The sequence below is a fragment of the Etheostoma spectabile genome, unplaced genomic scaffold, assembly GCF_008692095.1.
Source record: "Etheostoma spectabile isolate EspeVRDwgs_2016 unplaced genomic scaffold, UIUC_Espe_1.0 scaffold00569855, whole genome shotgun sequence".
NCBI lineage: Eukaryota > Metazoa > Chordata > Actinopteri > Perciformes > Percidae > Etheostoma > Etheostoma spectabile.
The window spans coordinates 1-14,489 of NW_022605375.1; the positions used below are offsets into that span (position 1 = coordinate 1).

Consider the following 14,489-nt stretch of genomic DNA (forward strand, 5'->3'; position numbering starts at 1 on the left):
GGTGATTTTAGTACCCCTAAAGTGTCTGCCGTTGCTTAGCATTTTTAGCACCACACTCAACACTCTGAGCTAACCGGCCTGCTTTTAACTGTTTAAAAAGAACAGATGTCCAGAAAGAATTAGGGCCAAATTTAGCAAAATTGGGGATTAAACCTATGACCTTTGCATTATTAGCACCACACTCTTACCATCTGAGCTAACTGGCCTGCTTCCTAGAAGTTTAACCCTTGCATTGTCCTTTGTGTCACAGGGACTTGTTTAGCTTATGTGACCTTTTGTACTAGCCTGCTGTTCTGCTTCGGGGTCCCCAGACACCGCTTTCATTCCATGTCAAATGCCATCGTGGCCTCATCCTTCGGGTCTCAGAGACCCCGTTTTATTTTCATGCCATTATATGTACGTCCCACCACTGCCGTGGTCCCCTCATCCTTCGGGTCCCGGGGACCCATCCTTGTTCGATATCATCTTTCTCCTACCTTAAGGCCTCAGCCTTGCCATTTGGGTCCCTGGGACCCAGTGGTGTGTATTTGATTTTTGCCATCTTTTGATACACATGTTTCCTAATCCTGCTCATCCTCCTCTTGCCCCTCGTCTTCACTACCCTCTTCTTTTTCTTCTTCATTTACTTGTTCTCCTCCTTCGTCTTGGCCTTGGTCATCGTCTTTGTTGCCGTTGTCGTCGTAGCAACAGTAGTCTTTTCCTCTGTTGTGCTCGTGTATGTGTTGGTCCTCTTGTGATGCACACCCGCCGCCATCACAGTCACGGTGGTGGTCATCGTCGTTGTAGTCGTCGTGTTTGTGTTCCTGGCGGGCCTCTTGCACTTTTTCTCCTTTTTGTACCTTGGCTTCAGCGGGGGCATTGCGAGCGGCGGTGCCGCTCACGAGAATCCGATGCAGCTTCAACTCCAGAGTCAAACGACGGGCCATGCTGCCGTTGCCCCCCGGCTGTGCCGAGCCACGTGCAAAAAGTGCACAGGTCCAAAACAAGATGACGTAAAAAAGAAAAGACGACAACAAGAAGACAAATGTGTCTACAGTGTATTGTGTGTGTGTGTGTGTGTGTGTAATAAAAATAATAAGTAGACCAAGTTCAAGCATTTGTTTGTTTTTCTCAACCTCCCTTTCCACTCGCCTTTGCCTTTCCTGTTTTTACTACAGCTACAAGCCACTGGCCAGAATCCCAGGGACTCAAAGGCAGAACGATGCGAGGGTAGCAGAACTATTACGATCGATTGAATGTACCATGGGTCCCCGGGACACGAAAGGACAATGTCAAGGGTCCTCGTGACCCAAAAGGACAATGCCCCGGGTCCCAGGGACCCGTAGGACAATGTCAAGGGTCCAGGGGACCCAAAAGGACAACGGCACGGGTCCTATTGACCTCAAGGACAACGGCACGGGTCACAGGGACCCAAAAGGACAATGCTACTGATCCACGGGAGCCAAAGGACAACTTCAAGGGTCCTGGGGACCCAAAAGGACAATGTCATGGGTCCCTGGGATCCGAAGGACAATGTCAAGGATCCCTGGGACCCGTAGGTCAACGTCAAGGGTCCCTGTGAACCCAACGACACTGCTTCGGGTCCCCGGGACCCGTGGGACAATGTCAAGGGCCCTGGGGACCCAAAGGGCAATGCCTCGGGGGGGACCCGATCGACAATGCTTTGGGTCCCAGGGACCCAAAGGACAATGTCAAGGGTCCCTGGGACCCAAAAGGGCAATGCTTCGGGTCCCAGGGACCCGTAGGACAACCTCAAGTGTCCCTGGGACCCAAAGGACATTGCCACGTGTCCCTGGGACCCAAAGGACAATGTCAAGGGTCCTGGTGACCCGAACAAGAATGCTTTGGGTCCCAGGGACTCGAAGGGCAATGTCAAGGGTTCCTGGGACCCGGAGGACAACGTTGAGGGTCCCTGTGACCCGAAAGGGCAATGCCACAGGTCCCAGGGACCCGTAGGACATCGTCAAGGGTCCTGCTGACCCAAAATGACAATGCCATGGGTCCCCGGGACCCAAAGGAAAATGCCATGGGTCCCACTGACCCATACAACAATGCTTCGGGTCCCAGGGACCCGTAGGACAACGTCAAGGGTCCCTGTGACCCTAACAACAATGCCACCAGTCCCCTGGTCCCGAAAGAGAACGTCAAGGGTCCCCGGGACCCAAAGGACCACGACAAGGGTTCCCGGGACCCAAAGGACAATGCTACGGCTCCCTGGGACCCAAAGGGCAACGTCAAGGATTCCCAGGGCCCAAAGGACAATGCTACGGCTCCCTGGGACCCAAAGGACAATGCCACGGGTCCCCAGGACCCGAAAGACAATGCCACGGGTCGCGGGGACCCATAAGACAACGTCAAGGGTCCCTGGGACCCTAACAACAATGCCACGATTCCCCGGGTCCCGAAACTGCACGGGTCCCCGTGCCCCGAAGGACCACACAAGGGTTAAAAAAAAAAGAATTCTACTACAAAATGTTGAAAAATAGTGAAACAACATTGTATAGTTTGTTGAAAAGTATTTTATTTCACATTTCATATTCCTCACAGACATTTATTAGACATATTCTCTTTCTCTAAACCATTGTCATGGAGTGTACGTGGTTGACGGCAACAGGTATCTGACAGCACATCAAAAAATGTCATAGTATAGTATGTTGGAAAAAAAGTCTTAAAAAAACAAGTAAACCAGGTTGAAAAAAGCATATTAAAAAAGTCCTAGTATAGCTTGTAAAAAACAGTCATTGATATTCATAGTATAGTTGTTTTAAAAAGGTCGTAGGTATGTTGAAACAAAATCATAGTATAGCCTGTAGAAAAAAGGGAAAAAGTTACTGTATAGCACGTCAAAAAAAGACATTGTATAGTATGTCAGAGTATAGTATGTGAAAAATAGTCATAGAATAGGATGTAAAAACATTTTTAAAAGTAATAGTTAAGTATGACGAAAAAGTTGTAAAAAACTAATGGTATAACATGAAAAAAACAGTGATAAAAAGTCATCGTATAGTACAACGGAAAAAGTGATGAAAAAGTCACAGTATAGTATGTTGACAAAATGTCAACGTATAGTATGACGGAAAAAGTGTTAAAAAGGTTATACTATACAATGTAGACAATATCTTCCCAAATGTGTGTATTTGCCTTCATCTGTGTTTGTGTATGTTTTCCTGTGTGTGCAATTTCCAATTGTCTCTTAAGGCATTTCCTCTCTATTTTCTTTCACAAACACAAACACAGAAAGTGTCAGATCACACATTAAGAGATGGAAATATCAACACCTTTTTTTCAGTTCATGTTGAATAAAGTGTGAAGCCTCTTTCCTTAGGAAGGCAAAAGTTGTATGTAAACAAGAAATCTATCAGCGCTAATGGGACATTAATGGATGATAAAAGGAGATAAATTATGAAGTTAAATATGGGGAAATGTTAGCAGACCTAAACAATATTTATATCCTCCATTATGCGTAAGAACAAGACAAACAAGGACTTACCTTTAAACCTTAATTTGTTTGATAGCCAGTGGAGCTTTTCTAAATTGAACTGAATTAATTTATTACTATTTTAATATTTACTCCGTGCCCATTTGATGACCTTTTGTTTGTCTTTTACTACTGTCCCTTTATTATGTTAATGTCTAGGTTTCTATGAGCACATACACTGATGACTGTGAATGAATAATCAACTGATCAATCGGTCTATTATCTCATAGATTGATCCATCACTAATGTCAGAAAAGTCAATTTTTGCACCCAACAATTCTGAAGTCAGAAAAAGATCTGCACACTGTATTTATGTATAGCTACCGGTAGATTTAATGTAGCAGAGTGTTGCAAACTAATGAAGATCGTTGCCAGGCATTGTCAAATTATAAAGGTCAGTTATCTTTCATGCTGAAAAATAGGTTGTCCAGATTAGGTTGGCATGGCTGACTCAACAGAGAAGCCTAGGCAGGTCAGACTTTTGCAAGTTCTCAAAAATTGTGAATGCTTAAAATTAATTGTGGAACAGGTTTGAAGGTGGACTGGAGTCTGGAAGATTTAGGGTTCTCTTTGGCAGATTGCTGAAGAAGTCTGAAAGCGACTCACTGGCAATGTGCTTAGGTGAATGAAGTTGGATGGGAAATGCAAAAGTTTCTGGATATAACAAGCTGCCAATGTTGACATTGTTTTAATTAGGATTCCCCAATGAGTATATCAACCCAATGGGTAAAATAAATGCTAAATATGCATGTTTCTTATCCATAGTCAGAGTAGGAAAGGAGATCATACATTCATTTACTGCAATTCTCAAACGGCTTTAAAAATTGTGCAGTAGTACGGTACGAGCACAGTCAATAATTACAGTGGAAGATAGTGTTTGTTTGTCACTTTCACCTCTTCCCAGTTTAACCATTCCCATTATATTTCCCTGTCTGTCTTACATCGGTTTAAGACTTTACAAATAAAGCTGTGTTTTTCAGCATCCCTTCCAGTAAACAAAAACGCTAACAATGAAAGATGAAAGATTATGTAGTTAGGTAATGATGATGATAAAAATGAATCTCCCACTCTACTAACCTACTTATGTAGGTTTAGCAATGGAAAAACCATACAGAACAAATGCAAAAATTCACACACACAAATTACCACGACAATATTACAAGAGCAATTTCTAAAACATGAAGAATGTATACAATTTGGACAAATTATTAAGAAGTTACATTTAAAATAATTATGAACTGCATAAACAATCCCATGCAGTCATTTCTTTCCACTATAGTATCAATAAAAAACAGAAACATGCAGCTCTTCCCTTTCACACTTTTGTTAATGTGAAGCTGAATTTGGCAAAAAGCTGAGGAGGTCACACCTTCTGATATTTAAATGGCCACGCTGTTTTCTAGCTCCGCTGGGTCCAAGTATGTGTATGGGACCTCCAGCGTCTTGTTTCTCAAGTTGATGCGCGCACTTAAGTCTTGAAGCTCTTTTTGAAAATCCTTTATCAGCATGCAGGGAATCTTCTCACTGAAATGCTCATCTGGGTACTGGCCAAGAGGGACCTGATGTGATAAATGATACATTTTAAAAAACTCTTTAGAAATGTTTGAACTTAAACTATTGTCAATATAATGTACAGTTGTAGTGGTCATGATTTATTTCTGTGACACAAAGAGGGTGTTTTGCCCTAATGACATACTGACCTACTTTCTACAACCTGAACAGAAAGGTGATTTATATAAAAATGTTTCATAAAATCTCGGGCACTTACAAAGTCAGACGACTTCTTGCTGAGTAGCCACAAGGTGGCCATTCCCTGAACTGTTGTGTTGATGTCAGGGAATGTCTGTAGCATCGTGGCCTCGCTTGTTTCCCCCTTTGTGGTTGGTGGAGGAAGTTGCAGAGTCATGGGACAGTTGGGCATCCAGCCACCATAGTCATACTGCAAATGAATTAATGATTGACAAATAAGTGCGTATTACTCTTTGAAGTCACACCATGTCGGCCAATATGTCAGTCGGTTCACAACTTTGGTCCACACTGATTCATGGTCGCCAGAGGATAGATCCTAATGACTTTGGTGATGCCCTAACTTTTTACATATTGCCACCATGAGGTTAACATTTGTGGTTTTCAACTTAACCACTTTGTTTGCGAGATTGTCATTAAATCTAGTTCACACATTCATGTCAAAATCACTTTGGTGATCCTCTGACTTTTCAGCCAGTGCCGTCATCACATCAGAATTATATTTGTCCAATCTTTATGACTAAATACCTGCAAAACTGCATCCATCTCAGCTGTTCTCTGTGTTTTGTGCTAATTACTAAATGTTTGCATGTTAACATGGTGAACTAAGTTTGTGATCTTGGTAAAAATAAACACTAAAAGTCAGCATGTTAGTATTTTCATTGTAAGTATTTTAGCATGGGTTGCATTTAGTTTAAAGCATCACTGTGACTAATTGGAGCCTCACAGACCTGTTAGCATGGCTGTAGAGTCTTGTTAATGTCTTCGATCTTTCTTCAGTTCAGAACAAAACTGCAACACCTCATGAACCCATTCCACAAAAATAGCAACATTATAAAAAGGCTTCACCTGTCCAGCATTAACAGCTGAGTGCTGTCCTGAGCAAGTGAAGATCACCATGGTGACAAACTTGATCAACTCAGCCACAGTGGTAAAGCTCTTTGGAATTCCTGAGAATTAGAAAGAATAAACTGACTCAAAGACATCCAGATGACTAGTTGAGTTCTATTTTCATTAAGATAGTATCAGAATCAGAATCAGAATCAGCTTTATTTGCCAGGTATGAGGACACATACAAGGAATTTTTCTTTGGAGCATTGTTGCTCACACTGTGCTTACACATAAAACAACCAAAAACAAAATATACACACTAATTATACACCACATATATACATACTCCTACTAAAACAACATATAGGCATGAGTGAACAAAGAGTTTCAATAAAGAGTTATATAATACAATAATGCACACATAAAGCACAATTTCCAACCACCAATGAGCTTTTTCTTAATTAAAGCTAACCTGTGCATTCTTGGGAAAGAAATCCATGTTCAAAATGTCTGAAATCCACTTCTGCAGTTCAGAGTCTTCCTTGACCTCAGCGTCAGTCTTGTAGTAGAAGCTGAGCACTCCATGCACAAACCTTTAAGAAATGTAGATTGGTAAAATATGAAACGCATTCCTAGTTGTTGACACGTACGCACACAAAATTTCAAAACCAACTGCCACTCTACTCAAATCAAGAGGCAGTAGCTAGTGCGCCTGGATAGCTCACGTGGTAGAGTGCGTGCCCATAGCGTGGTAACGTCAGGTGATTTCAGGTAACTTCATCAAAGCAGCACAGTGGCTCAGTGGTTTGCACCAGGTCAATCCGGGCCTTTCTGTGTGGAGTTTGCATGTTCTCCATGTGTTTGCGGGGGTTTCCTCCGGGTACTCCGGTTTCTTCCCCCCATAAAGACATGCATGCTAAGTTACTAGGACTACAGTCAAAAAATTAGCTGACTGGCTAACACTGGCACATTTACAGAAATGTTGATTAATGTGCATTGTCCTAATCAAATAAATACATCCTCAAGTTCTGTAGCTGTTTGCCCTGATGTTAAAGTTTTTAGAAAAATGAATTAAATAGGGGTGGTGGAGCTCAAATGATGCAGATTAGTAGTTTAGACTTTAAATTTTGGACAAGAAACCCTAGACAAATGTTAGCTGACTCAACATTATTTATATATCTGTGTTACATAAGAGAACAAAAGCTAGCTACTAAAGAGGGCAGGATTTGGGCTCCTTTTTTTCTAGTAGGGGTACACTTGTACTACCTGTGGATGATATCCCAAAGCCTGAGTCCATCATCCTTGTAGTAGAAGTTCGGCAGAGCCTCCACACCACGCTCAGCAATGTCCTCTGGTATGCAGAGGGAGCTGTAGGTCACTGAGGCCAGTGATCTCTTCAGGATTGTCATCAAACCCTCTCCACCAGATGCTGCAAACTAGATAACAGTCAGACACGTAAGGAATGTAGTCAGAGACAAATATTGTAAATTACATGAAAAAAACAACTTTGTTTAGTTAGCTTCTTAGTATTTACATACCTGTGTAAAAACTCCAGTCTCAGATATTAACCGATCCCGAGCTAAGGAGTTGATATGCAGAGTGTAGCGAGTGTGAGGCATGAGGAGCTGAGGGAAAGAGGGAACTCTGTTAGTAACACTATTACATGTGGACAAAGTCAGAAATCTTGATGCTTCTATACCATTTAGTAGTGAGAAATGCTTGCAAATAAATACGCCCAAACATGATTCATGAATTTTGGAAGATAAACAAGTCAAGTTGATAAAACTACAACTACTGTAAGTTCAGTGTTCACCGTTCAGTTACCTTGTACAGTGGATGCACCATCGGCACATTACGCAGCAGCGCCACTGCAAACACTTCAGCCAGCAGGTGAGTGCGTAACAGGTGAACATTGAGTTGATGCTCACTGAAATCTGCACTTCTCACAAAAATCTTGGCCATCAACCAGTCGTACTCAAAATCAGTAGGAAGGAAGATAGGGTTGTCCTCTGCTGGAGTCTGCTTCAGCTGCAGGAGCAGGAAGGGGGATGCGGTTTATTCAATTCATTGGATGTTAAAAGAATGTTCTGTATTTGCTGTACGTTGTTGCCTATGTACTATAGGTATCGTCTGCTATTCAGTTAGATTCTACTTAAGTTTGATCCTTAAGAGGAAATTCATATTTTCATTGAATCCCAGTTCAGAGCACAGGATCAGTGATCGTCATTCATCAATGATTTTATGTCTTACTTCTTATATCTTTGCCGAAAGGAAAGAGGATTTAGGCTGTCTGGCAATTGCAATGAAAATACTTTAAATATAGATTTTTTTTCTCTAAACCACATTCGACATATGCAGTATGTTTTCACTCCCTAAGCGTAATTAAGGTATTTCCCTCTACCCTGTATGTATACCGTATATGACATATTCAGTATATCAGTGCATGTCTGTCAGTCCTGGAAGAGGGATTAATCCCTAACCTAAAGCTTCACTATAAACTACATTTGAGTGCTAATCCCACCTGAATAGCAATTGGAATCAGTTCATCATCAGGTGTTTTGTGGAGCAGGACGAGTGGAGCCATCAAGTACTGCTTCTTCCCATTGATGGTGTTTGCTTTCACTCCATCCAAACGCTTGTAGTCACAAAGGAATATGTTGCCTTTCTGTTTGAAAGTTTAGTGAGGATAAGATATTATTTGACTCACATGCATTTTTTTTAATTGAACATGTCATGGGGCAGCACAAGATTGTTTAAAACACTATGGTCATTCAAGATAAGGACATTCACCTTCATTTCATTTCTCAAGTTAAATCCACGGCGAGAGATCATGTCGTCAGTGACAGGAAAGTTATCAGGCAGAGCTGAACAACGTCGGATCAACATGGGGTTAGTACCATTTAGATACTGGTAGCCAAAAAAAGCATCCTCCTTCCAATGTTTCTGGACATAATCTGGAAAATGATCAGAGTTAAACTTGACTGAGTTTCAAAACTTTGGCTATAAAATCTTACTCTACCACTGTTATCATCTTAGGTGTACACTGCATCTAAAACAAGGGAAACAACGTGTTACACATGGACAAAGCATAAAACCCTTACATGTTTAGACACACTTACTCCTGTCTCTTTTTTCAGGTAGGAATGCAGTCGAATATCTGAATAAATACAGTGTGCTGAATAACTGTGAATACAGTATCAAGTATGTCATGAAACGTCCATGATGGTACCCGATATGTCAGTCCGTTTGTACCAGAACACCTGATCGACATCATCAATATTTGTCCACTTCTCCTTGAGATCGGCCAGACCCTTAAGTTGCAGTTCAATCAGCCTAGAAAATAAAAGTAGAGTAACTTTATTATACTGCCTTAAATCTCTTTAATAGTCAGGTACATAGTAACACAGATAGATTCCTGACAGAATTTGAGGACCTCACCCAGTGCCGACAGTGTAGTAAATCTCTGTATTCTTAGTAAAGGAGAATCGGACCTCACAAGGCAAAGAACTAGGGCTCTCTGCCTTCATGCAGTGGGGCATTCCCTCTGCATACACATGCCAGCTGGAATAAATATAGAAGAGCAGAGAATTGAGGAACTTTGGACAACATTCCAGTGTAACTGCCATTTATCTAAGAATAGTGTACTGTCCTTGGCATGTATTTGTTTACGTAATATTGCAATTTTGCAACATATGTTATAGCATAATGCATTTACATAAACCCTGGCAGGTGTAACAACATCCTATATTGGTTCATTTATCATTACGTGCAATGAATGTATGTATATTAACCAAAGGTTGAGGGGGTTTGGAGGCATGTTAGATTTGAACTGCATAAAACAAAACAGTGTTGTTATGAGCTCTCACCAATAGTCCTTCTCTCGTTGCTTCAGTTCCAGCTGCCGATATTTTATGGCAAGATGATGGTTGTCGTCAAAGACTCTCAGAGCTTGGAAAAAGAACCACAACACAGTTTAAATCTGTATTACAGTATATTGGCATGAATTTACTCCAGCCTCTTTATAGACCGGCTTGCAGAATGTCTTTCAGTGAACAGCGTACAGGATGTTACAGTTTTTTACAATTGCTATGACAGATTTTTCAATACATTTAACAAGTTTCCTAAACTCTTAACACACCAACACACCCAAAACACAATTGGCAAAACAGTTAATTTCATACTCAAAATCACACATTGTAAACTTAACTCCAAAACTAATTTTCAAAATACAATAATACACTAACACAACACACTATGTCTAACAAAACACTGTAAACATGTTTCAAAATCAACACGTTCTCCTCCAACAGGAACATTTAGTCAATCATAACACAAAGACAAAAAAAAAAACATTATTAGCTGACCTTACAGAAACTGCATTATTTTAGATGTGTCAGGTATGCCGTTTTACAGACAGTAGTATAGACAGTATATTGTATTGATCATAGTGTGTTTTGCAAATGCAAAAAAAAAAATACAGAGACAGAATTGCTGCAGTAAAGACTTTATTTGCAGAAGGACATTACTGCAAGATATACAAACAGAAAGAACACCATAATAATAATAAAAAAAGTAATCTTCTAATCTGCTCGGTCTTCTGCATTTGGCCACATGTTCTCATCCACATCACACCTGATAGCTTCTCTGGCGAGGCATCGTGGGAAGAATCTTTTTGCATGCCTCATCCCCCCCTGGCAGTGTTCAGCTGTGATGTCTTGGCATGCAGCATCCATTGCATCCAGGAGGGACATTTGGTCATGTGGACGATGGTCAAAAACCTTCCATCTCCAGGCTGAGAAAAAACTCCTCAATGAGGTGTGGAAGGAGAGTAAGGGGCAAGGAAATGGGACATCATCCTTGGATGGGCGTCAAACCAGGCTGTGATTGGATGGAAATGGTGGAATGCCACATTGTCCCATGTGATGACATTTATTGGCAAGTGGTCTCCCACCTGCCCCCTTTCTACCTCTGGCACCAGTCTTTGGTGCAGGTCTTCTAAAAACAGAAGAAGGCGGTCAGTGTTGTAGGGGCCAATCTCACATTTATGCAGGAGTGCACCATTGTCGGAGATTGCGGCGCACATGGTGATGTTACCTCCCCTCTGGCCCGGCACGGTAACTGGGCCCCTTTTTTCCTATTACGTTTCTCCCACGGCAACGCCTTTTCGCCAAGTTGAAGCCAAACTCGTCACCATAGATAATTTCATGTGGGACTTGATTGGCCTCCAACTCCATGACTCTCTGAAAGTAATTAGACACAGTGTGTGTATATCTGCTGTATGTCCTAATGTACTCCAGGTTTATAGAGTAGTTTACAGTAATGACTGTATTGCATAACCTTACCTGGACGTATTGGTGACGGAGCTCTTTGATGCGTTCACTGTTTCAAAAGCAACTTTGTATAGTTGTTTCATTTGGACTCTGTGTTTAGCTAGAGTCCGAGAGATGGATGTTATGCTGATTGCTGCAATGTTCCCAAAGACAAGGTTGTCCTCTACAACTCTGGACTGAATGTCCAGACATAAAGTCACTCTAATACTGAAATGGTAATTTTACAGTATTTACACTTTACTGTTGGAGAAAGCAATATCCTACCTGTTGGTTTCTCTGGAAATACGGACAGTAGATGCATGGTGTCCCGGCTGATATTTGGCTGTACTCGTTCACCAGCCTCTCTGTATGATAGCCCGTGGTTTATGACATGGTCGATGGATAGTAGGTCTTATCTGATCAGTTACCCTAGCTCTGGTCCTTCTTTGAGCGCCACCACGCATTCTAACTCCTCTTCCCTCTACCTTGCCCCACTCTTCCTTGTCCTGATAATTTTCCTCGTGCAGGCATTTCTTTCTTTCTTTCTTTCTTTCGCTTTCTTTCTTTCTTTCTTTCGCTCATTGTGTTGCTCTACATTGTTCCTTTCCAGCCAAGACCAGCCAAAATAAGCTGTTTCTCATTAGCAATGGAATAAAAAAACAGGGAATATATCTGTGTTTCAATTCAATATGAATAGTTGTTCACTTTAGCCTGCAAGGTTAGGTTTAGAAACATAGTGTTATCTGTTCTGACATACAGTGTTAAAGCATTGGTAAATTTGGCAGTAAAATCTAGTGTTTGGTCTTGTTTGAGCTTGTGTGTAAAAGAGGTTTACGCATTTTAAATTGTGTTAATTATATGCATTATGTGTTAAAGCAACAAGAAATAGTATGCTTTACCATAATAGTGTTATAGTATAGCTTACACAATGCGGATGTAGTGCTAACTGGTGTTAAGAGTTTTGGAAAATTGTTAAAAGTATTGAAAAATCTGTCATAGCAATTTGTTAAAAACTGTAAGCTAATTTCCACAAACCTTTTCCCTCTCGGAACAGTGCACCATGTCGTCTGTGACCAGCGATAGATGGGAAAGGTGTAGGTATTCCCTCAGGAGATTTTACTTCCACCTTGGCAGGGTACCAGGAGTCTTGAAAGAACAGTGGAGAGACTCTGTTGTCCGCTCTATCAGGACCAGCTTTCCAATGGAGACAGGGCAGAAACAAAGTATAACTAGACACCTGGAGTAATAAAAGAAATGGTTTGAAAACATTGATACATTACTTGACATTACAATACAAAGCAACTTACGTTACAGTTTTTTTAAATTGCTAAACAACAGTGGGCACAACTGAAGACATGTGCAACACTCTAACTACAGTCTGCATTACCAATAGTCACCGGAGCAAAACAGTTCACATCTCCTGCAAAACTCATTCCAAGCAACACAACTCTTAACACATGTCTCAAAACAGGCTCAGTGCAACGATACACTATGAACAATCCTCACGGAGATAACACACACTGTCACTCAGAACACACAGAGAGTAAAAACACCAACATCAAACACCAGTACAGAAAATACAAACTTTTCATCTTTACCGTTTGAACAATTTGAGTGACTTCACACTACTCAATAGTTTCTTCAAAGAAAAGATATAGATTTTATAATATAACAATTTTTAAGTAAGGTAAACAAGAAGGAATGAAAATCATCAGTTTGTTTCAAAATAATATTTTGTCTCTTGTATTTATGGATTACCAGAAAAAAAACTAAAGGTACACTGTTACTTGTTTCTCTCAAACAATTGTTTCATTTTTATTTTGGTTTGTATACAAAAAAGGCTTTCTGAGCTTTCTGTATAGAAATACCGTAAAACCGGTATGTTCACTAACTAGTCGAAAACAGGACACTTGATTAGGCTTTCAGCTAAAATTGCAATCAGCAGTATTTGATAAGCACCAAACTGAAATCTACTCTGTTTTGAATGTGTGGTTACCAGTTGTTACAGCATTTGAACCCAGTGCTGTAATACACAGTGTTGTGCAGTTTGTGTTAAAGCCATGGCATAAGTGTGTAAAGTTTTGAAAATGTGTTAAGCAATAAAAACAAAACTGAGTTTGGTCAACTGTAGTTAGAGTTTTTCCTCAAATAAGCTGATCTGCTTCAAGTGCTACTGTGACAACTGCAGCCATGTTTTAGTTTGTTAGAAACATTGCACGTTTGTTGTTTATCCTTACTAAACACTCACGTCCTTTCAGATTCTGCCATCCCTCTCTCTGCATTGTGCCATGTTTACCTCTGCTCATTTCCCCCACTGACCTGGTCCTACCACTTACTCACCTGTTCCTAATCCACCACTTATGTACGGTACATTTCCTAAATTCCGTGCCAGATTGTCTTGTGCTTTACTGTCTAAACTCCTGGCCTGTATTTGTCTGTTCTGTTTCTGCTTGCTTTTGCCCATCTTTTCAGGCAACTTTTCTGGCAATTCTGATTAGACCTGTAGTGCTATTGGACTTTGCCTGCCGTTTTGTGAAACGTGCCAGCTACATTTACAGCCAGGACATGAAAAGAGAGATGAAGATACAAGTGTATTTGATAACCAAGAACTGAGCTGTAACGGCCAATAATTATGCAATCCCTAATGTAAAAGGGTGGAGAAAATCGAACTTGTACAATATAATCACAGTATAAGATGTGAATTAAATCTCATACAAACAACCTTGGGGAAGCCTGTAATACATTTAGACAGAGAACAATATTTCAGACTCACTTTTCCACTGGTAAGGATGGAAAAGCTCCCATGAGCCACTCAGCGCTCGCTCTCCCCATTTCTCCTACCAGCTTAATGGAGATGTTTGTCGCGAGTTCCGGCAGGCAAGATTGCCATCGGATAAGAGTCAATTCATAATTTGCCATTTTTACTCTGGAAAAAGCAGAATCCTGGTGGGGAGAGATCAATATTGACTATTCTCATGGATTAGGTTAACTACCACTAGATAAAACTGAGTTGCAAAAAAAAATCTTGAAATACTGGTATCACAATGAAAAATAGCATTATAAGACGTACAATTTAAATGGTCTTTTAAAGTTCTTTCTCTTACCTGTTAATGAGTTCCCACGAA

At 40.8% G+C, this 14,489-nt stretch overlaps 1 pseudogene; it reads right to left on the reverse strand.

Moving 5' to 3' along the window:
• Window positions 1–4,799: 4,799 nt before the first annotated feature.
• LOC116685466 (arachidonate 15-lipoxygenase B-like) lies at window positions 4,800–12,648 on the reverse strand (annotated as a pseudogene).
• Window positions 12,649–14,489: the final 1,841 nt, after the last annotated feature.